The 22,820-nt window shown below is 37.3% G+C and overlaps 1 protein-coding gene across 1 annotated transcript in view; it reads right to left on the bottom strand.

The window, feature by feature from the left end:
- Window positions 1-9,397: 9,397 nt before the first annotated feature.
- LOC137633951 (elongator complex protein 2-like) overlaps window positions 9,398-22,820 on the bottom strand; it is a 281,330-nt gene continuing 267,907 nt past the window's right edge. The window contains exons 6-7 of the mRNA XM_068366208.1: window positions 12,577-12,739; window positions 9,398-10,321 (exon numbers count right to left, since the gene is read on the bottom strand). The gene's annotated coding sequence lies outside the window, so the exon portion shown is untranslated. The remainder of the gene's footprint in view (window positions 10,322-12,576; window positions 12,740-22,820) is intronic.

Genomic DNA, 22,820 nt, shown 5'->3' with positions numbered 1-22,820 from the left:
ATCGTTAATTCAAGGTCCTTCTGTCTTCTCGATAAAAGACTCTGCCATTATTCTGTTCCCTTGCTACCAGCTGTGTATTTATGTGCGGCCATTCTGTTTCTCGTAAAATGAAAAGAAGAGAGAGCCTTGTCCCCTCTGATCAGTTGATCAACTATTTCAGTTGGCATTGGTGAATCATACACCATTGATACCTTTTTTTTCTGCTCTTTACATTTAACAAAATAAACTTATTGCTCTGTCTCATTTGGGGAAGTACTGTTTATAGTTATTTGCTAATCGAAATCCTTTCTAATGTCATATGAGCTTTGATTGGATGAGGTTTTAGAAGGACGTCCTACTGCGTATAGTAGCTTGCTTCCTTAGAGTCTTTTTGAGTAATCATCTGTCAAATTGTTTTGTGAAGACGTCAAGCTTTTTATTAAGTGACACGTTCCCATCATTTTCCTTTGGATTTGCCTACAGTTGTCCTCACAATCTTGGTCTGTTTCTAGCGAGTCTGGTTGGAGGTTCGTTGCCCAATACCCCTACACCTTTGTGTGTGCTAGATCTGGGGCACACTGAAGTTGTCTTACTTGTTGAATAAAACCATATATCGCATATTGATTGATCCTCCTTTGTTTGTTCTCTACATTTTATATTTCCCCATTTTACCCTGGTGCAATTTGGCCCAAACTCCTAAATCCAGATCTCATTGGTGCAAGACTGAAGCTTGTTCTTACACCAAGATAGGAGTAAAGAATTTTTCAAACGTGTTATATTCTCGTTGCTTCTACAATGTTGACATCAAATTGATTTGGATGATCTCTGCCTATTTCATCTGCTAGTGGAGACAGGGACTTTGGCATTTCCTCATGAATACAAATGACTTGGAGATGACTTAGAAAAGGACTTAGGATATTACCTTATTGAGAGCCTGAATAGAAATCTGTTATTGAGTCTTGGCACAATTATTACCAATTGATTAGTCGTGTTCGTGGGACTTTATCATCCTCTGGTTTATATCCTCGTCCAAATTGGTTGCTGTTCCTTTTGCACTATTCCTAATATGTTGTCTGTTTAATGAAGTTTGATGAATATTGTAGAAATAAAGAGATGATTTGCTTCATTCCTGGAAAGTTTACTCGCACAGATAGAGGATTTTGTCTTGAAATTTGTCCTCCTCCTTGTTTGGAATTTGCCGCTGTGTCAGCCAGTTGAAATGAAGATCATTGTGAAGATATCCAAACCGATACAATATCAAGGACAACCAGAGATTTCAGGCGGCCATTTGTTAAAACCGCATAATTGGAAAGGGACATTATAAATAAATCTCGCCTTTTGGTTAACAGAACAAGCAGGAAATAACTATATTATGTACAGATAGTTTGGTATTACGTAAAGGTCAGGCAGTAATTTGCCCGCCCAGGAAGGTATCCGACTGGTGTCTTATGGTATTTAAGGTTACCTTAGTACCATAGACACGTCTCTCGTAGCCTTGCCTGGGCGAGCACGCTGCCTGTGCTATTTCGTCTGTTCGGGGGAATGCAACGCTAGTTCGATCCGGCGTCTCGCTGGGGTGAGTTTAGCGGACGTCGGGGCAGTACCCCGGACGGATGTCACCCCCTTTTCCAAAGTCTTTCGCCCATCAGAGAAGCATCGCGTGTAAACGGTGTTTATCGGACGTTTGTTTGGTCTTGCTGCTTTCTCGGAAGTTTTCGAAACCTGGTTTAATAAAATGTGCTCGAAACGAAGACTCGTGCGTTCGTTGGCTACTCGTCACATTTAAGTAAATTATAAACATCTGATCATTAATGAAGATTCATTTACATTTTTCAGTTTTTCATTATTCTTCTGATGCTATGATATGAATAATGTAGAATTCAGGTTAACTATTGTGTAATTCAATTGAATAAATTCTTCATTTTACTATTCAATCGTTTGACTAAGCAAACACTAAGTATTTCATATTCAGGAGGAATGAAACAGGTCCATTTCATGAAAAGTACTGAAATAAATAATTTCTTTGTAATCAAAATATTTATTTGTAAATACATGGAAAAAATGTGTTTGAAGTTTGAGGTCACATTTGTAATACAATCTTAGTTTGGTGAATTAAATTTTAATTGGAATTTATTATTTATACAATTATTTTTTATATGAAAGGAATGTGCAACTTATGGCCAATTCTAATGCTTTTTTTAATATTCTATATTCTTAAACTGGACTTATTTTCTATGATATTGCATTACAGAAATTAGAATATACAACAAAACTGAAATGACACCCCAAGTGTCTTATAGAGAGTACACCTTCCAGTCACATGGTATAGGTACACGGATACTCATCTTGTGTAAACATACTTTCTGCCGACAGTATTCCATCTGACCGTGATGTAAAATGGAATTGTTTGATTTTTTTTAAAAGGAATATGAAATTGCTTTGTTAAAGATAGTGTTTGGCTTTGAACGGGTAAAGAATATAAATTTAATATATTGTCATGATTCTATAAAGCAATTTTGCCTGAGTTTATTAAATGGAACTTTTGAAAATCAGTCGGTTAACCAAACTATAAATGTGACTTTATAATGACTTTATAATTTTCCCAACTAATTCTGGTTCAAGATGACCTCTTTAATTATGACATTTTAAATCACCTTTAAGAATTAAATCTAAGAACTTTATATAAAGGATAAAATATGGCAGTTTCATCTCAAGTTATAATAAACTTCTTACTAACTTTGAGAAAACCAATTTCACTTTAACCAAAAATGGAAGACCTCTTAGTGGCAATTCTCCCATTAACCAAGACAGTTGCCAGGTACTCAATTTCCCATTCAGATAAAAGGCACACGACACAATAGTCTCGGTAGTACCTCTGGCATCGTCTGCCTACTATACGGATTCTCTGACCTGCAGGGCACCAAGGGAAGGTCGCCAAGTGCCTGCAATGCAGTTCCGTGAGGTCAGCCCCTATTTTGGGGGGGACACTAACGTATATGTAAAAATAAAATTTAAAAAAATATATTTTTTTATTTATGTACTTTGATTAAATAAAAGTATATCTTTAACATATGTATTTTATTAGTCCTTGTTTTGATTACATATTCTTACATAGTAATATTTTCCATACATCATGATGCATTATTATGCAAGTAAAAGGCATAAAATATTAACCCAAAATATATCTTAAATGAATCATTGTTTAAGTTCATACAAAATGTATTTTGTAATTCGAGTTTAAATGTTCCTGTATTGTTTTAAATATACCACATCATTTTGAGGAGTACTGTCGTCATTTAGGTCGATTGTTGGACACTTGTAAGTGAATTCAATTCCCCAAGTCGTTTGAGAAATGCACTACTGTATAATACAACAGCTGTATAGCCTTGAGAGGTACTGTATTACTGATATATCAAACTAGACATTTCCTTCTGTTTTTCTTTAATTTGTAACAATGTCGGAAACATTGTTATGGCTTAAAGAGAATAAGCAGGAGATGTATAGGTTCATATCAGTAATACAGGACCTCTCACATCTATACAGCTGTTGTATTATACAGTAGTGTATTTATAAAACGCCTTAAGAGAAGTTAAACCACTTACTAGTGATCAAGACTCGACCAAAATGACGACAGTCCTCCTCAAAATGATATGGTATATTCATCACAATCCAGGAATATTTAAATGTTACAAAAATACATTTTTATGAACATAAAACCATTAATATCTAATACTTTAATAATGGAAAATCATATTAAATTATAATTTCAAATTACAGTTTTGTGAAATTAAAAATTAATGCAACATCATATTTTCAGAATATATAATTTGATTTCTTGCAACAATATAATAAATTAGTTACTCAAGACACAAGAAATTATTTCAATGAAAATTATGAATATTAAGATAAATGAGTGGTTGTAAACCAAAGATTTTACATCAAAATGAAAAATTATTTAGAAAATACTATATTTTTTTCAATTTGATGAAAGTGACAAATTTAATATCTAAAAATTTGGTTCAAATGGACAACCTTTCTGGACTTGTCTATCTCTGCTATATCTCACTGACTTAGTTGTCCAAGACTCAAGATATTAATTCCTCACTGGCTTAGTTGTCCAAAGACAAGATTTGATAAAAAATTACTTGTTTAAAAGAACTTTTACTTTACAAATATGAAATTCTTTTTAATTTTGATCTACATTGTTTTTAAAATCTCCAATTAAATATTCAATTCCTGTCTACATACATTATCCTCTCCAGTTAAATAAAATCAAATTTGTACAAATTATGATAAACACAATTTAATATATAAAATATCTGGTGAAACATTTCATAATAAGCAGTTTGCACTTACTGATCTATAAGCAAATCAATCAAGGAAATAACTTTGTTCATATATTCTAATAAAAATTAATTTGCACAGGATGTGTATATTTCCAGAAGGTTAAAATCACAGCCAGATATTTGCTCAGACAGTATATATATATAACATTTAAAAAGCTTCCCAGAGAGCTCAAATCACTAGCAGTTCTTTCCTTAATAGACCTCTACAACGTTTACGCTTCCAAAGGGGTCAAAATAGAGCAAGAGAACTCTAACTCAAGACAGTGGAAGACCATGGTACAGAGGCTTATCGATTAGTAAATACAGATGGCTAATACCACTCTGCTGTATTGAAAACTACTGTTGAGTATGAATCTGTGGTTAAACTATAGGTAGCAGCTGATCTTCTAAAATGAGATTTCTCACTTGATTCTGATAGAAAACTTTCATCAAAATGTTAACCATGACTTACACTACTACTGTATGTAAGCCTTCTAAAGGTTAAAATAGGGGAGCATTTTCAAAAATAGATCTTTGCAAGTTTAAATATGATACAAAAGAGAATATTGAAAGGACCTTTGATATCTTGACCTTATTGGTTTGAGTTTCAATGCTCTAACTGGAATGAAAGTTTTCAAAGGTTATTCCTCAAAACTACGTTCAAGGGAGGAATGAGAAGATTATGGGATAACCTCTTCACTCAACAGACTTTTTCTCTCTAGCAATAGACTCTAGTATCAATACTAGAATCTTAATTAAACATGTATGTAATGGTAGAGACATAGAAACAAGAGGAAAACTATCCAATAAGGAAGATAATATGATGGATGCGGGACTATAATGTGGGAGAAGTTTAGGTAGACCAAAACTGCGATGGATTAACAGTGTGGAGAGAGACATGAGGGAGTTGGGACTGAGCAAGGAAGATGCACTGGACAGAAAGAAATGGAAGAAGAGTGTATGGAGGAACCATTATAGTATCCCCAAATGGGGACAAGCTTGTAGAGAAAGTAGAGAAAGGACTTGCTCATTCTTCTATCTGTATCTTAAACAAAACAATTTCACGAGACACTGAGGAAACTTTATCCAGAGGATCAAACCAACAGCTCAATACCTTAGTACAACATCCTGATTTAATGGGATTGGATTTGGAAGAAGTTTTTTTCAATAATAAAGGACCTTGCAACATCTGATCACAGTTAGTAACAAAATCTATTGCAAAACTGAAGTCAAAATAAATGCAACCATAATTTGACTAAAGAAAAACCTCTCTTTATAACCTATAAAAATTTCTTAAAACTGATTTCAATACTTTAAATCTTTCTACTTTTAAACTAAGAAAAACATGTACAGTAAGCCGTTGATGTTAAGACAAGTCTTTCTAGCTGCTATAATGGAAAAACATTTTGAAAAAATCCCATGTGGAAATTCTATTGTCTGAGAGGGTTTCCAATTGAGTAACAGAAATGGTTTCCTTACTAAACGAGTCCCAGATATGTAAAACTCTGACAGGGGACAAACTGGCTCTATAAGAACAATACTTGCATTCACATCCCCAGACTTGATAAGGTGAAAACACTCAATCTTGAAAATCTTACAAGGGAAACTTTATTGAAATTGCAAACTTGTCGACCACTGATAAACTTTAACTCTCCTCAAGCAGACACACCCCTTAGAACAAGAAAAGCATTCGGTTAATAATTCCACTAAGACATCAATTTCCCAGAATGAAACGAGGGAAAATTGTCCATCTCTTGTTCAAAACAAAAGTTCTAGTTTGGGGAAATATTTCTTGACCTTGTGGCCCCATTTCTCAATACTGTTTGTTGCCAAAGGCGTCATGTCGTCAAGAGTGTGTAGCAATGACGTTTACTTTCACTAGAAAACCAGACAGAACTGGTGCCTTGAACACAAAGTAACTAAGCAATTTTTGAGCGTTTGCAACTCTACAATCGAGCAATTACCGATAGATGATCCATCTCCAGAGTAGCTCCCAATTTTAACAGATTCAGAAACTTAGGACTTCCTCACTGAAGTAGATTCTGAAGAAAATCCCTCGAATCTAGAAGATGCAATTGATTTTTGATGGACAGAATGATAGGAACTGATTTTGGCTCTATAAGATCTGTCCCGTCCTGTTTAAGATGAAATTGAATGGGCAGTATTCTGAGTTGAGCAAATAGGAATTTACTTCTCCTTAGAAGACATAGATAGCAGCAGTAGGGGATTCAGCATTATGAAGCTTCATCTGTGGTGGATAATGTGGGAGGGTAGGGGGCTGTGCCACCCTAGCAGTACCAGTCGAATTCGGTTGAGTCCCTTGTCAGGGTGGGAGGAACGTAGAGAGTAGATGTCCCCTTTTGTTTCATTTGTTTGATGTCGGCTACCCCCCAAAATTGGGGGAAGTGCCTTGGTATATGGATGTATGTAAGAAGACATTTCTGGGAACACTTATCTACTTATGGTGGGGGAATTTCTTGAAAGCTTTTTGATCATAAGTAGAAAGTTCTGAATTCTTCTCTCCCACAGAAAGTCATGGAAAGAAACCCAGGCAATTCTCATTCCTAAATAAACTGATTGAATTGGATTGAGACAAGAATTCTTGAAATGACCAACATCCCAGACTTGATAACACGTTCAAAAGAACCTACAGATAACGAGATAACGGAGGAGACGGATGCCAATCCTGTGTGCCCACGAAGATATTAGGGTGAAAACACTGGTGAAAACCTGTGGTGCTGTGGAGAGACCGAAGCACAGCACCTTGAACTGGTAGATCTTGTTGTCTAGGCTGAATCTTAAGTACTTCCTTGAAGACGGATGGACTGGGATCTGGAAGTACGCGTCCTTTAGATCCAGTGTACACAGGAAGTCTTGCGGTCTCACTGCTAGTCTGACCGTGTCTGCCGTCTCCATGATGAACGGAGTTTGTTTGACAAACTTGTTCAGGGCTGAGAGGTCGATGACTGGTCTCCAGCCTCCAGACGCCTTCTTTACAAGAAAGAGTCTTGTGAAGAAGCCTGGAGACCCGTCGAGGACCTCTTGGAGAACGCCCTTCTTCAACAGGGTCTGGACTTCTACCCGAAGGGCTTGCCCCTTTGCTGATCCCATGGCAAGGGAGCTCAATGACACTGGATTCGTTGTCAGGGGAGGTAGAGATGTTATGAACGGGATGCGATATCCCTGACTGATTACGGAAATCGTCCAGAAATCGGCCCCGAGTTGCTGCCACCTGTCTGCGCAACTTTGTAGGCATCCCCCCACTGGTGGACATGCAGGGGGACTGCCAATCCTAGCGTTTGCGGCCTCGGCTGCTCCCTCAAGGATTCTTACCTCCTCTGGAAGACTTTTTGCCTTTCCTATCCTTGACAGGAAAGGGCTTAGACACCACTGTCTTCGCTGCTGCCGTTGGTTTTGCGGTCTTGGTCGGATGGAACTGCTGGGGTGCTGGAGGCTTATAGGGCTTAAATGTCAAAGCCCTATGAAGGAGGGAGTCTTGGTGAGACTTCCTCCACCTCTCAGCGGCCTGTTCCACGTCCTTAGGCTCAAACTGGATCGTTCCTTCTAAGGAAGAATGCTTGAGCCTATTGATCTTGGTGCTAGGGACCTTCTGATGGAATTTCTCAGCCACCGCATCCCGACATTTCAGGATGGTGTTTGCCCACAAGTTCGAGACTTGCTGGGCCAGAAACTCGATCGTGCGAGTGCCTGAGATTTCCTGGTACGTTCTTTGGAGAAATCCTCAGAGCGTATCAGGATACCTGAGGTCCCTAACCAGATGTCAACGTGGCTTGCATAGCACACTTCGCAACCTTCTCCTGGTTAAGGATCTCGGTTACCGAGATCGAGACCTGCCAGTTGGAGTCTCTCTCAAGAGGGACTCCCCTGGTAAGCTCTTCCAATGAATGGTGGAGAGGAAGAGCTAAACAAGGCTCCTTAAGGATCTCAAAGTACCTCTTCTGCTGTACGTGAGGAGGTGGGAGAAGCTTGTTGCCAGCACTGGAACGGTTGGAGGAGGACAACTCGGAGAGCTGTACAGCGATCTTGTCCCTGGTACTCTTAACCCCCTGAGACCAGGGCAGAGCAGCACTGGCCTAGGAAGGTTTTTGAGTGCCAAATACGCGGTCCAAGACCGTGTCCTTGCCCTCTCGAGGAGGGATCTCTGGGTCGGCAAACCCATTGAAAGCCCTCATTAGAGTCAGAACTTGCCAAAACGCATGCTCTGACTCTTGCTGTTCTCCTCCTGACGTTGGTCTTGCAGCGAAGTCTTCTGTCCCCAAAGGCTCCTCTTGGGGAGAGTCGCGGACGTTCTCCGAGTGGCAAGTTGGCTCTGTCCTGTGTCTTGTAGAAGACTTTGGTAAAGTCTTCGAGTCCTTTGACTCCTTCCTGGGAAGGATGTAGGACTCCAACATAGAAGGTGGCAAGTTCTTTCCCACCCCTGCTTGGGAAGACTTCTCAGCGCGGAGGGAAAGAAACACTAGCAGGAGAGACTGTTGGACTTAGTTTCTCCCTTGTTGGTTGAACAGGAACGGGAGAAACTAAGCCTTCAGCTACTGCGGGATTTGAAGAGGCAGAGGTATTAGGAGATACCGCATTGGATACCTCTGACACCACAACGTCGACAATCGACAGAGGATCAACCTCTGCCGGAGTCGGCGATTGCTGGACAGCAGCACCCAATTGGATGTAGTCAAGTAAGGCTTCCTTGGAGGGCGAACCCTCACGCCCCAAGGAAGACCAAAGCTATAAAAGATGGATTAGTGACACATCCTCCCCCAGGGGGAGAGGTGGAGCTGCCTTGCTAGGGGAGGCAACGCCATCTCTCGAAGCCCAAGCTTGGAAAACAGTACAACAGTCTACACTACCACTCGACAGTCTCTCGAAAGAGACCGACCGACTGGGAGCTTCGGAGAAGGTTTGAGCAACAGAAGAAGAGTCCTTGGGTTTTTCTCCTTTCAAAGAAACCTTTGAAGGAGAAATATCCCGTCTGGACTTCTTACGTCGCCGTGAGAACCTCTCCCACTGGGAGGTAGACCACTCCCTGCACTCACTACACTATTATCACTATCATACCGTTGACTTCTACAGTAAGGGCAAACGGTGTGAGGGTCTGTCTCGACCGCCAACATGAATGTTCCGCAGGGGCGGTAGGGTAATCCAGGGCAGGTGCACATAATAGCAGAGGCCAATTTCACACACAAACCTGTCAAAAAGAGAAAGCAAAAAAAAAAAAGCATTAATGGCTGCCAATGAGCGGCGAGGATGAAAGCGGACACGTCCGACTACCATCCGAGCCAAGAGCAAAGCGAGTTCAAGCACAGGCGTGTGTGAGGGGGGGTGGGGTTAGCAAGCTACCCTCCCCTACCTAACTAGCGGTGTGGGTAGTAAACCATTGTTAAATTTTAATGGCTCGTCATTTCAGCTACGCCGAAAGTAATACCCCTATTAAAGAGCGTGATTTGTATTCCAGTTACGGAACAACTATAAATCACACACATTCATATTATATCTAAATGTGAATAAGAATGGATTAAAAAGATTAAATAAATAAATTAAAATGAATTAAAGCTTGTGATAAAACCCAATACCTTTGGTGCCGACATTTTTTATACAATCTACCCGAGCGACAAAATACAGTTTTTGTTTTGGCATTGGTGAGGCGAGTCATGATTTTCCATCTGTTTTGCAACTTTTGATGGCTTTTTAATGACTCTTGGAGTAGACAGAGAGCTTCGTTAACACTCCTGGAGTCCACTGGGGGATTCTGAAGACACTTGGAGTTGGCCGAGAGCTTTGGAAGACTCCTTAAGTCCATTGGGGACTTTGTAACACTCCTGGCATCCATTGGCGGCTTTGTAAGACCGAGTTGACTTGGGGCTTCGTAAGACTCCTGGAGCCCATCAGGGTCTTCGTAAAACTCCAACTGCACTATATTGCATTTGGGCACTTGCAAAGCCTTCTTGAATTCTTCTTGCTAAAGATTCTCTCTATCGCACCAATTACTGAAGGAAGATTATCTGCAATAAAAGAGAAAAGTTATCAAATGGTCTCTACCTTTGTTTTAAGATTTTTGTAATAAAGTATTAAAAATATTCATCATTGGTCTGATAGGAGGAAGAACAGCTTGCTTCGTTAAGTAACAATTCAAATAAGTACGGCCGTACTTAAATAAGTAGTTCAAATCTTTCTAGTGTTTACTATGAATAGGCCACTAAGTTCAGCCCTTCTTCCCTATATAAAACCATAGAATCTTATAAAATAGTTTTGATTATTCCATACATTAGTACATTATTCTTCTCTCTCAAAATGACCGACAAGATTAGTTCTTCAGATTCAAACCCATAAGTTTATATCTTTTGTATATTACAAATAAAATTACTCTGGTTAAAATGAAACTTTGGAATAGAAGTTTTAAATAAACCAATGATATTCTGCATATTATTCATGTACATTTATACAGTATAGCTTTTCTAAACACAAAAACCTATGTCAGTTTTTAAATCATAAAATATATCTTAATATATTACAAGTATTAATAAATGTGAGAGAGGCAAGAGAGCGTGCTAGAAATAGGAATGAATGGCGAGCGATTGTGACAGTTCCGGTAGGAACTGCTGCTTCCTCCGGTGCCTTAGATGACCACGGAGGTAGCAGCAGTAGGGGATTCAGCATCATGAAGCTTCACCTGTGGTGGATAATGTGGGAGGGTGGGCTGTGGCACCCTAGCAGTACCAGCCGAACTCGGTTGAGTCCCTTGTCAGGCTGGGAGGAACGTAGAGAGGAGAGGTCCCCTTTTATGTTTCATTTGTTTGATGTCGGCTACCCCCCCAAATTGGGGGAAGTGCCTTGGTATATGTATGTATTAATAACTTATATAATAAACTGCAAGACTTATATCGTATGGCAAATGTATTACATTGAATAACACTAAATCGGCCTAAATACTGTCCAATCATTATTAAGTTCAGTTCTCCTCAGGGTGCCTGCCTAACTCGTGCAATTTTAGGGTTCTCAATTCAATTTCCGTTTTGTTCTACATCAATTATGCTGATGAAGAAAAGCTCTTATAAGGAAAAGAAACATAAAAAAACATCAAGATGTCTGGAGACAAAGCAAAAAAAAAAAAAATTTAAATAAATAAAATTAAGTAAACTTGACGATAATGAGTAGTTCACAACTACATGATCTATAAGTTTGAACACTAATTCACAACGGAGATTATTATTATTAGCTACAACCCTAGTAGGAAAAAGCAGGATGCTATAAGCCCGGGGGCACCAACAGGGAAAATTAGCCCAGTGAGGAAAGGAAAGAAAAATAAAATACTTTAAGAGTGAATTGGCTTCCTCTTTCGTTAAAGTCAAGATAAATTAGCGCCCACAGTTAATCTAAGTTTTAAATCCCATGATGACCCTCAGCAAGTAGAACCCAACAGATGGTATCTGTGCAACCCTATCAGTCTAGGGTGGTGAAGAGCAACGAGAGAACTTCTAATGATCTATTGGTAAACATCAATTGGAATAAGCTGAAGTCTACATAGGACCAACCTTCCCCTTTCTCATATATTGCCTGTGAATGAATCTACTCTATGATAACACTAGAAAAGCACTCAGGGTGCAGACCTCCGCCACGGTAGCTTATTTCTCGAAAACAGCTTGCCTTTCCAAGAATCAATTTAGACCGTAGGCGTATTTGAAGTCTGTGTGAAAACCATATGTGAACCTGGGGTTGAGGTTAGGGTTAATTCAGCTGACCTTGACCTTTGACCTAGGACTTTCAAAATTAGATCAATTCAACGTCTCGATATAAAAATGAATCCGTAAAAGTTGTTCACAGACAAACGGACAAAAAGGGACAAAAACATAACCTCCTCCCAACTTCATTGGCAGAGGTATAAACGCGGGGACGATCACAGCCAAATTCTAACTACTTCTAAGTCAGCCCATTTCTGAAATATCCCGTAATTTTCATAAAAATTCACATGTAACTTTTTGAATTACGCTGGTGATAGACAGAGCTATGAACATAACATTTTTTATTTGAAATTAAAAATCTATTTCTCGACCTTTGAAGCTAAACGTTGTAGGCATGCGAGTTAAGCTAAGCTCATTCTACAATAAAATTTAACAATCGACATATAAGACAGATTCTTGGAATCTATTTGTTCTTAAGTTAGGACTTCTGTACTCTAAGATTGAGGAAATATCACAAATTATCAAATAATATAAATGATCCAGCGAGTTATTTTCTAGACCTATTAACCGAGACAAACCTTTATATGGCTGTAGAAACTGTTAGAACAGGGAGTACGCTATCTCGCTGGGGGAGCCGAAGGCTGAGGCTCAAAGAGAGAAACAGACCCTTCTCCCAACGGAGACTTATTACAGGTCGCCTACATTGGCGACGTCCTCGACTCATCCTGCCTTGTGCATCACCTGCAAATTGAAAATCAAATATAATCAATTGCAATTTTGATTTATTACTGATATAAAATAAGTACACTGGTGTCACCTAAACCTGGATTTAAAAATATATATAAAAAATCCAGAAAATCACTAATATTAACCATAAGTGAATCGGCAAATACATTTTATATGTGAACAAATTTACTTCAGTTTACATGACAGTTTTGCTAACGTACAAAATTAAATTATACGTACAAATATATAAAAACATGTATAAAAATTTATTTAACTTTTAGTGTTGCTTTTAAAACAAGAGGAGCATTCGGTAAAGTGCAGACCTCTGCCGCGGCACCTTATTTCTCGACCTCGACCTTAGACCTTAACATGTATTAATTGGCATTGATTTCAATACACTCAAATATGAACCAAGTTTGAAGTCTCTGTGGCAACGATGTCCAAACTTATGGCTGATTACATGAATTGGAAATTTTCCTTAACCGTAACCTTGACCTTGACCTTTCAAAATTTAATAATTTCCAGCCAATTACATAACAGTTAATCCCTGCAATTTTCGTTACTCTACGATTAAAATTGTGGACAGGAAGCTGTTCACAAACAAACTTAACCTCCTTCCAAGATTGGTGGCGGAGGTAAATATAAAAATGACATATTGGAAAAATTTATTAAACTTTAAACATTGCTTTTTAAAATTACAAAGCCTAATTGTCTAACGACTATTGAGTCTTAGCTTACAATGCACCAAATCATTAAAATATTGCATTAAAACTCGCACAACAGTATTAATGAATAAAAATCCCTTCTGGCCTGGTTTTATAGACTCCTGGATGCAGATAACTATTAACAAATAATGAATACTTACTAATAGACTTTCCACCATTTTAAAAAATGCTATTTTTACAGATTATAATACATCAGGTCTAAATCTTTTTAAAAAAACATTTCGCATTTGCGAATGTTCAATTTGCCTAACTATCTATCACTAAAAAAACTGTTAGATTACAATCAAAGTTCTTATATACATAAAACACTTTGGTATATTTCTATGTCTTTTTACCCGTCTGGTTTCATTTAATAAAACGTAATAGACTTTTAAACTTGAAATGTAGAATGATTTATATCACAAGTAATTTGTATTTTCCCTAAATTTACAAAGTAACGTTCTTTATTAAGAATAAGTCTAAAGATTGACTTAAAATTCAGCTGTCAATATATGAGATGTCCTTAGTTACTGGCCCATATTAAGCTTGAGATTCAAGCTTTAATCTTAAGCTTCAGGCTTTCATTTAAGGCTTGCAGTTGAAGAGGAAAATGGACCTTAAAACTCAGGTTTGAATAATTATGAAAATGACAAATGACTTTTAAAATTTGAGATTTATTCCTACGCTAATCTCAAACCCCGTTCTTTAATCGGAGACTTATTAACCTAAGGTAGGAGAAATATCCCACGACCATACTGGATGGTTTAAAATCGAGGGATGCGAATAGTCTCGGACATGATAAACGAGATGGAGTTCTTTTGGCGTTCTTATACCCCATACTGAGAGTCCTACGCTACTCCTCCCATGAAGCCAAACAAACATATTGTCAAGTCTCGAGACTCTTCGACAGATTTGCCATCCTGTTTCTGTTTCCTTCTACCTCCTCTATGGAAGGAGTGCTGTGAAGAAACTGGTAATGGAATCAGGCGAATGAGTTCCCTGGTGATTCAAATGTGACGAACGCCAGAGGCAAGAGTGTACGCTCTAATCCATGTTCCAGATCTTGCGGTTCTCCACCGACAGGTTTCGCGTCTCAGTAAGCGATTGTAATGTGGTTCCCCATCGTGATAACCTTTTATAAGGTTCCTGATAGCAGTAACTAACTTGGCTAACTGTGTAACTTTGGCAATAGCAGCGGATAGCCGATGCAAAGAGAAAACGCTGATCAAGAAAAGCAAGGGAAACTCGTCTTGTAAGGAGCAAACACAATCAGAATCTTGCCCTAAAGATGAAACACAAAATTGAAGGGCACACGGATACCTTGCGCTAGTGCCGCTAACATCTCGTAACCTGTACACACAACGAGAATGATCCCAGTTTGTTTTCTCTCTCCCAAAACTTGGAGTCATTGTGGAAGAAAGGAAGAGAATGGAACAGTCCTTATCCCTACTGGTAGTGTGCTAACTCCCCTTTGTGACATAGAACACAGGGAGTAAGTATGTAAGTAGGTGTATCTCATACCTACATGTACAATATAGTATTTTCAAAGAAAATACGTTCTCGGTACGTGTTCTCTCGCCTTGAGAAGCCACATGGAGTGCAAATAGATCGGCGTTCACATGCTAAGCGGAGAGCAATAGTCAAAATCAGCACCACGTGCACCCAGTGAATAGCAAATGCGAACGGAACAGTGCACAACAAGGAGATTACTATATTCAAAGTTCTTAGAACGCACACTAATCGTATAATGCACGCATCCAGGCGAGTATACACTCACGGGAGAATGTTTGTTAACAGGTGGTTACCCAAAGTGCGAGCAGGCTTAAGTGATGCGTAGTTTTACGTCCTATGACAATTTTTCTCAGAAGGTAGAATTACGAGAACTCTGAGAGATACTCCAATCCGACCAAGAATTTGCCAACCGCTATCCCTACCTCGAACCTCCAACACATCTATTTCTCAAGGACACAACAGTGGGGGCATTAGGTAAAAAAAATAGCTCTATGGAAGGGGTACCAGTTTACAAAATGGCTAATTTCAGCCAGTCATAAAAAACCTTGTGCATCAGACGAGTGTGTCCAATAGGTAGCCGACAAAGCAACTCGGTTGCAGCTTCCTTTACCTCTCTATCTGCCTCTTCATTTATGAGCAGGTTTGTCGGTACCCTGCAAAACTTAACTTGTATACCTGCTAGAACCCAGCATAATTGAATTGTTATACCTCTCAGCCCAATAATAATGAGCACTCTAAAATCTTAAAAACTCAAGGGTTACTAGAATTAAAACCTTGAAATTTTGTAGGAGACTCCTTACGTCACAAAATATTGAAAAACTCGCCCCACTTCCTATAAGGTTATTCATGTCCATAGGAGTCAGGATGCCATTAAGTTCGGTAGTAAATACAGACGATACTCTAAGACAAAAATCCAACGCCAGCATCCAATTTGGAGCCTTTAAACCAAAACAAAGTTTATATTAGCAGGTTAAATATACAATACAGTCACATGAACAAACTTTTTTCTTCTTTAATTTCTTTTACTATCATTAATTGCTAAGCTACAACCCTAGTTGGAAACGCAGGATGCTACAAGACCAAGGGCCCCAATAGGGAACAAAAGCCTAGTGAGGAAGGAAGGAAAGTAATGAACAATTCTGTATAGAGTTTTAAGAACAATAATGACATTATTAAAAGAGATATACTAACCATTATTTACAGGAAATGATAAAAATAGGCCATGCCCCTGAAAACTAAGTGTATGGATTAGAGAGCTTCCCTTGCCGTTAGACAGTCACAGACGACACATCATTATATAGTTTGACAGCTGGGTTCACACTATGAAAAAAACATTACCTTTTTATATCTGCAGGAACAAATATAGGTAATTGTGTAGGAGACCTCCGCGCTCGATTTAAAAGTTTCTAAAAGTAGAAAACGAAAGAAAACAGTAAATTAGAGCTACAGTTACCTTGAAACTGTGAGATAATCCTCCTACAACCACCTAACTCTTACACAGAAAATGTAAGCATAAACCTACTACTACAATTATGGGGGACCCCAGTGGGAAGCGGGGTTTTTGGGTGGGGGGAGGAGGAGAAAAGTGATTTTTCGGGGCACTACCGAACCTAATACAACTACCTACCCTACCCTGGGGGCCATGTACCCCTACCTAGGCCTACCGGGGGGGGGGGGGGGGGCTCCGCTCCCCCTGCGACCCCCCCTTAAGGCCACAGTAATTTTCAGGGCACCACCGAACCTAAGACACCCACCTAACCTAGCCTATGGGGCCCTGTACCCCTACCTAGGCCTACCGGGGGGGCTCCGCCCCCCCCCCTGCGACCCCCCCTTAAGGCCACAGTAAATCTCAGGGCACCACCGAACCTAAGACACACGAGTAACCACACTACGATCACACCGGAATGCTAATTTGTTGTAATCTATACGGCACACATTTTCACAATTAGGGCACTTTTTCTCTGCCAAAATCAAACCATGACGTTGAGCAAATGCAATTAGCAAATCAACTTTCCTTGAATAATGTACACAAAAATCCCCATAAGAAATAAAGCAATTGTCACAAGTGACACAGTCCGAACGGGATGAAGGTCCTGCTAATTGCTCCATACTTCACGGCAAAATGAGCTTTTCAGTTTGAAGGGAGATCCGAGATGTGCAAAAATATTACTCCGCGGATCTTCACGTAAACTGTGGTAACTGGTGGAAAAATAGCAGGGATAAGTGAAGTAATAAGTGTCAGCATTGGCTAGGCTAGATTTGTAAAAACCGCCATGATTGGTTTTCAAACAGTGTGACGTCAAGAAAACACCTGTTATTGGTTAGAATAGCATTGCGAACTAGTCTGCCATACGCAGTAAGGCGGTGAAACAGCTCATTTTAGCCAAGACATCACACAGTAAACAAAAACAAACACTTAGAAAAAATCCAAGTGAAACATAACTATACACACAAATATCTTCGTTAAATAGAAGCTGCTCATATATTGACTATTATATAAGCGTTCTACATGATATAATAGTGAATTGTAGGTGTTTAAATTCTTCAAGATCTTCCGCGGAGCTCTCCTACACATTTACCCAAATATATATTAATCATGTTTAACTCAGCCAGGCAGATTTTTCCCAATAGTTATTGAAAAGTCTAAGAAAAGTATGTTGTGTCTAGTTTTGCTAGCAGTACCAGCCGAACTTTGTTGAGTCCCTCATCAGGCTGGGAGAAGCGTAGGGAGGAAACCTCCCCTTTTTTTTTCATTTGTTAGATGTCAGCTACCCCCCCAAAATTGGGGAAGTGCCTTGGTAAATAAATATATAGTTTTGCTGCTTAAATATACACCCAACATACTGAATGAACAACGCACATACAAACAAACTTCTCAAAACAAATACAGTGCTTGTAACAAGCAAACTTTCTGTTCAAATCTACGAAGGCAGTAGATGGCGCAAGAAGTTCTTGCAGAGAGTAATACCAAAATCTCAAGCTTTTGAAAAATGCTGAACACATTATAAAATTTCAAAAATCCCATATAATTGAGGCTGGAAATATGTTAATTAAATTAAGAGTTTTTAATGACTCATAAGTCATTCAACATCAGGCAAGATAAAAGTCTTCAGCAAAGATATAACAGGAGTCTTTGCCTAAGGTAAGACCCTCAATTACTGGGGTAGGTTAGATTAGGTAAGGGAAGAAATGATCTGCCATTAACACACACATTTGGTAGTTACAATAAAATTGATATATTAACTTATGATAAGCCAAAACTACATACATAATTCCATGAACTTCCAGCAATTGCCTGGATCATGGAATTTGAATCATATAATAGAATCATGAAGGCCAGTCTCTGCCACTACGAAAATATGTGAAAATCTAAAATTGGGGTTAAGTAAATAACACAATCTATAAGTTAAGTAACAGTTACTGATATGGACCTTAACATGACCTTCCTAATTGACCTTTATACAATATGAATACTAAAATAACCTTGAATTATAAATGAATATATTTGTATGTAGGCTATAGCATGAAACACGGTACTGTCACTAGAAGACGGTTCAAAAACTCTAAATCTATATTTTCCATATAAATTCTAAGATTGCCACTCTTAATTATATATCAACATAGTAATAAAGTTATATAGATTAACCTCTGACACTAATACTTACAGAAAAGTCACTTTAAAAGGCACAAAAAATAAATAAAACTTGTGAACGATGAGTTGGATGACTCACTCCGTCTGCCATATTGAATTAGCCATGTTGTTATGAAGATAAATATACCTAAACAAACGAAACTTCCCCTAAAATAGGGGCTAATTTTCTCCCTAGCATTCATCAACACAAGCTAAATTCAGACTATGTATATATTTCTGTTCTTTCTAGTTATATTATAAAATTTAATTACTAATATAAATAAAAAAATTTGTAACAGCAGACAATAAAATTTGCTTAATTCATCAAACTGTAATTTTTACTATGAAATTTCCCCCAAATTAGTAGCCAATTTTCTCCCTAGCAATCATCAACACAATTTAAATTCAGTATTATATATATTTATGTGCTTTATAGTTATATAATGAAATTTAATTACTTTCAGGAATTAAATTTTAGTAACTATAAACTATAAAATATTTTCTTTAAACCATCAAACTGGTTCAGAAAATTTGTCCTCAAAATCCCTAGATTTTTTTTTTATTTTGGAATAATTCCCCTAAATGGAGACGCCATGATCTAAGTGCCAACAAGCTTAAATACAAAATATCCAATAAAATCGTATATAGATTAAATTTAAAACACTTAAACAATATAATTATTCAATTTGATTATTATGGTGATATGTTTATAATAATTAATTATGTTTTTAGACACATTTTACGCTCAGCACCTAAAAATATTTTCATGGACATGGCGATGGTATCGCCTCCTATTGAGTGTAAAAACAACTAATTTTGCAACCATTAACTTTTCTACTATATAACTATTGTATAAACTTTAAATTTATGCTTAATAAATATTATTTTTATCATATATTATATCATCAAACTATAGAAATGAATTTTAAATAGTATTTTATACCAATAATTCTCTATTTATCAAATAAATATGATATATTAAAGGTACATTGCAAATATTAGTTGGTAATGCAAAAAATCAGCTGATTTTTAGCAAGAACACGTGGTCGAAATGAAAAAGATTATATGAATAAAAGATAGTGAAAATTTCAATAAAATTCCCTTAGATTTTATCAAAGTTTAATTTTAATCAAGAAAATTTGTTGAAAAGTCTGTATATTTTTCATAATTTGGAATAATTAGGATATTTTGTTAGTGTTTAAATTTGGCGCCAAGTTTTTAAGTGAAAATAACGACTTTGACGTAATCTATCGGGAGTTAAAATAACCGTAGACAATAATAGATATTTAAAAGGTAATTGTCAACTTCTTATGTAAACAATGGCAATTTACTTTTATTATCTTGCAAATTTTTAGGAAAAAATAACACAGCTTGAAAGATTAATATATATTAGTTTGTTTGTCATCTTAATATATAAATATACTATTAAATTTATATGAAAATAAATATACTTTAAAAGAGTAACTAGAAACTCAGGCTTAATCCTTATCTAATATATCATTTCAACTTTAGATTCTTTATATTTAAAATATATTTGCATCAAAATTTACTGTATAATTTTATAAATTGATGAATTAATATATAAAAATGGGTATATTTCTTTTATTATTTGTGAAAAAAATCAAAGTTTGAAGATATTTTTCTAAATTTTTGCTAATAATAATAATAATAATAATAATAACAGAGAGAGAGAGAGAGAGAGAGAGAGAGAGAGAGAGAGAGAGAGAGAGAGAGAGAGAGAGAGAGAGAGATGAAGGGCTGGTTTTGGACATGAAATAATATCTGTATTAGGCTACAACCCTAGTTAGAAAAGCAGGAAAAATAGCCCAGTGAGGAAAGGAAATAAGGAAATAAACAAACTAAAGTAGTGAACAATTAGAATAAAATATTTTATGAACAATAACATTAAAATAAACAAAAACATTGTATATACAATAGTTTATATGTAGACATTTTGATACCTTATAGATATATTTCCTTTTTTTTCTTTTCCAAAATATGGTTTTTTAACTAATATAAACGAAATATGGATAAAGGAGAGAGAGAGAGAGAGAGAGAGAGAGAGAGAGAGAGAGAGAGAGAGATTCTGGGTGCTCAGACGAAAGCAATTGCCACATGGTGCCAAATATCAAAACAATACTCTACTTTAAGATTAAAATTAGAATTAACGAGCTATAAATGGTTTTAATTTTAATCAACATAAGCCTTTATTACGGCGTTGAATTGTATTTGATCCTTGACTTTCATAGAAAATGAATTAAATACTAGTGAAAGTTTGAAAAATAGCAAATTAGACAATGGCTAGGATAAGTCAAATTTGGAAATCGAATGGCTTGAAATTACATATAAAAGTCAGACTATTTATATCAGTTTAGTGGGACCGATGTTACTACAGGGATGTAAGTCATGGTATGACAACGAAACAATAGATCTAGTATATTTGAGAAAAGAGTCCTCACAAGGATATTGGGAGTTAAATGGCAGGGCAGGATTAGAAATGAGACCATAAGAGAGATTACTCGAGTGCCATATATGGATGAGATCATGGTGAGGGGTAGATGGAGATGGTTTGGGCATGCTCTTCGCCCTCCCCAAGAGAGATTAGTTCACCAAACTTTCAACTGGGCTCCACAAGGCACTAGAAAGAGTTGGAAGGCCCAGACCTACATGGCTGAGGACTATGAAGCGCGAAGTAGACGATGAATGGAGAAGTATTGATTTAAAAGCTCAAGATAGAGATGACTGGCGAATTCTAACCGAGGCCCTTTGAGTCAATATCTTAAAAAAAGTGAAGGTACGAGGAGAGAGAGAGAGGAGAGAGAGAGAGAGAGAGAGAGAGAGAGAGGAGAGAGAGAGAGAGATGTACATCGATCCATTTGAGTAGGAAATAAGTATGGTATGAATTACTTATAGAACAAAGAAAGGCATCATTAGCCCTAAAGAAGCAGGGCAATACATAAGTGAATAAAACAGTAACCAAGGAAAAGATAGCTACTTAAACCACCCAACTCCCCCTCCAAGCACCTACTTCAGACGAAAACTCTCTCTCTCTCTCTCTCTCTCTCTCTCTCTCTCTCTCTCTCTCTCTATATATATATATATATATATATATATATATATATATATATATATATATATATATATATATATATATATAATAAATGCAATAGTTTCTAGTCCACTACAGGACAAAGGCCTCAGACATGTCCTTATTCATGTCTGGAGTTTGTATGCGTGGGAATGACGACGCTCATAGGTGTATAGGTGTGTGTGTGTGTGTGTGTGTGTGTGTGTGCGTTTCTTGTTGTGTAGAGCAACCCCGTTGTTATGAACATGACATCGTTCCCCTTCATCTAAAGCATTCGAAATGAATCCAAGAAATGCCTTATGAATTCTATTGAGTATGACAGACGCTACAATACAACACAAAGATACAAAGTAAAAAGAAAATAGACTTACCCTTGGGATAAATTTGTACATCCTTTGCGTGTCACTGGTGTAAAATAACTGACCGTGTCACGTGACGAGGGTCACTCAGGACGTAGGACCTCCTGAAGCTCCTTCCAGGGCCCAAGGTCACGGTGGGGAGCGGGAGGCGCCTCAGGGCTTTCAGGAGTCACGAAGTCTGTGAGATTTAGAGATAGCGTAATTTTTCAAATTTATTTTAAATAATGAATAGTGATTAAAGTTGTTATTAAAGACTGAAATGTGTGTATTATAATAAAGTCTATATCAGGATAGAGATTCTGAATAGATAAACTCTTTTTTTATATATTCATTTTATGGGAAATTACGAGATCTGTGAGATTTAGTCATTCTTCCGACCACTCGGCCTCTTGCCATTTATTTCAATTCATTTTCAGGTTTTTTTTTATAGTCCCTATCCTATATAGCCTCAAAAAAGACATTGATAGAAACCAGAACAAACGTAAAGTATATTATTGTCTATAAAAGGATACACTGGATCTAGTAACTGTTCAATATTTTGCTTATTTCTTATCTCTGCGTCTTTTGTTATAGTGTGTGTGTGTGTGTGTGTGTGTGTGTGTGTGTGTGTAGGCCTATATACTGACATTTTTTTCTTACTCAATCATTCTTGGAATGTCTTTGACCATAAAAAATATAAATGAAAATTAAGGATTCAATGTTTTCAAAAAGATAGTTTGAAGGTGTTCATTTTCCTCATAATTTCCAGGTATTATTAAAAACTGGAAATGCTCTTAAATAAAACAAAATTTTTCAGCAAGCA

The sequence above is a fragment of the Palaemon carinicauda genome, chromosome 43, assembly GCF_036898095.1.
Source record: "Palaemon carinicauda isolate YSFRI2023 chromosome 43, ASM3689809v2, whole genome shotgun sequence".
Lineage (NCBI taxonomy): Eukaryota > Metazoa > Arthropoda > Malacostraca > Decapoda > Palaemonidae > Palaemon > Palaemon carinicauda.
The sequence above is the reverse complement of the archived record's forward strand: the minus strand, read 5'-3'. Positions and strand labels throughout refer to the sequence as shown.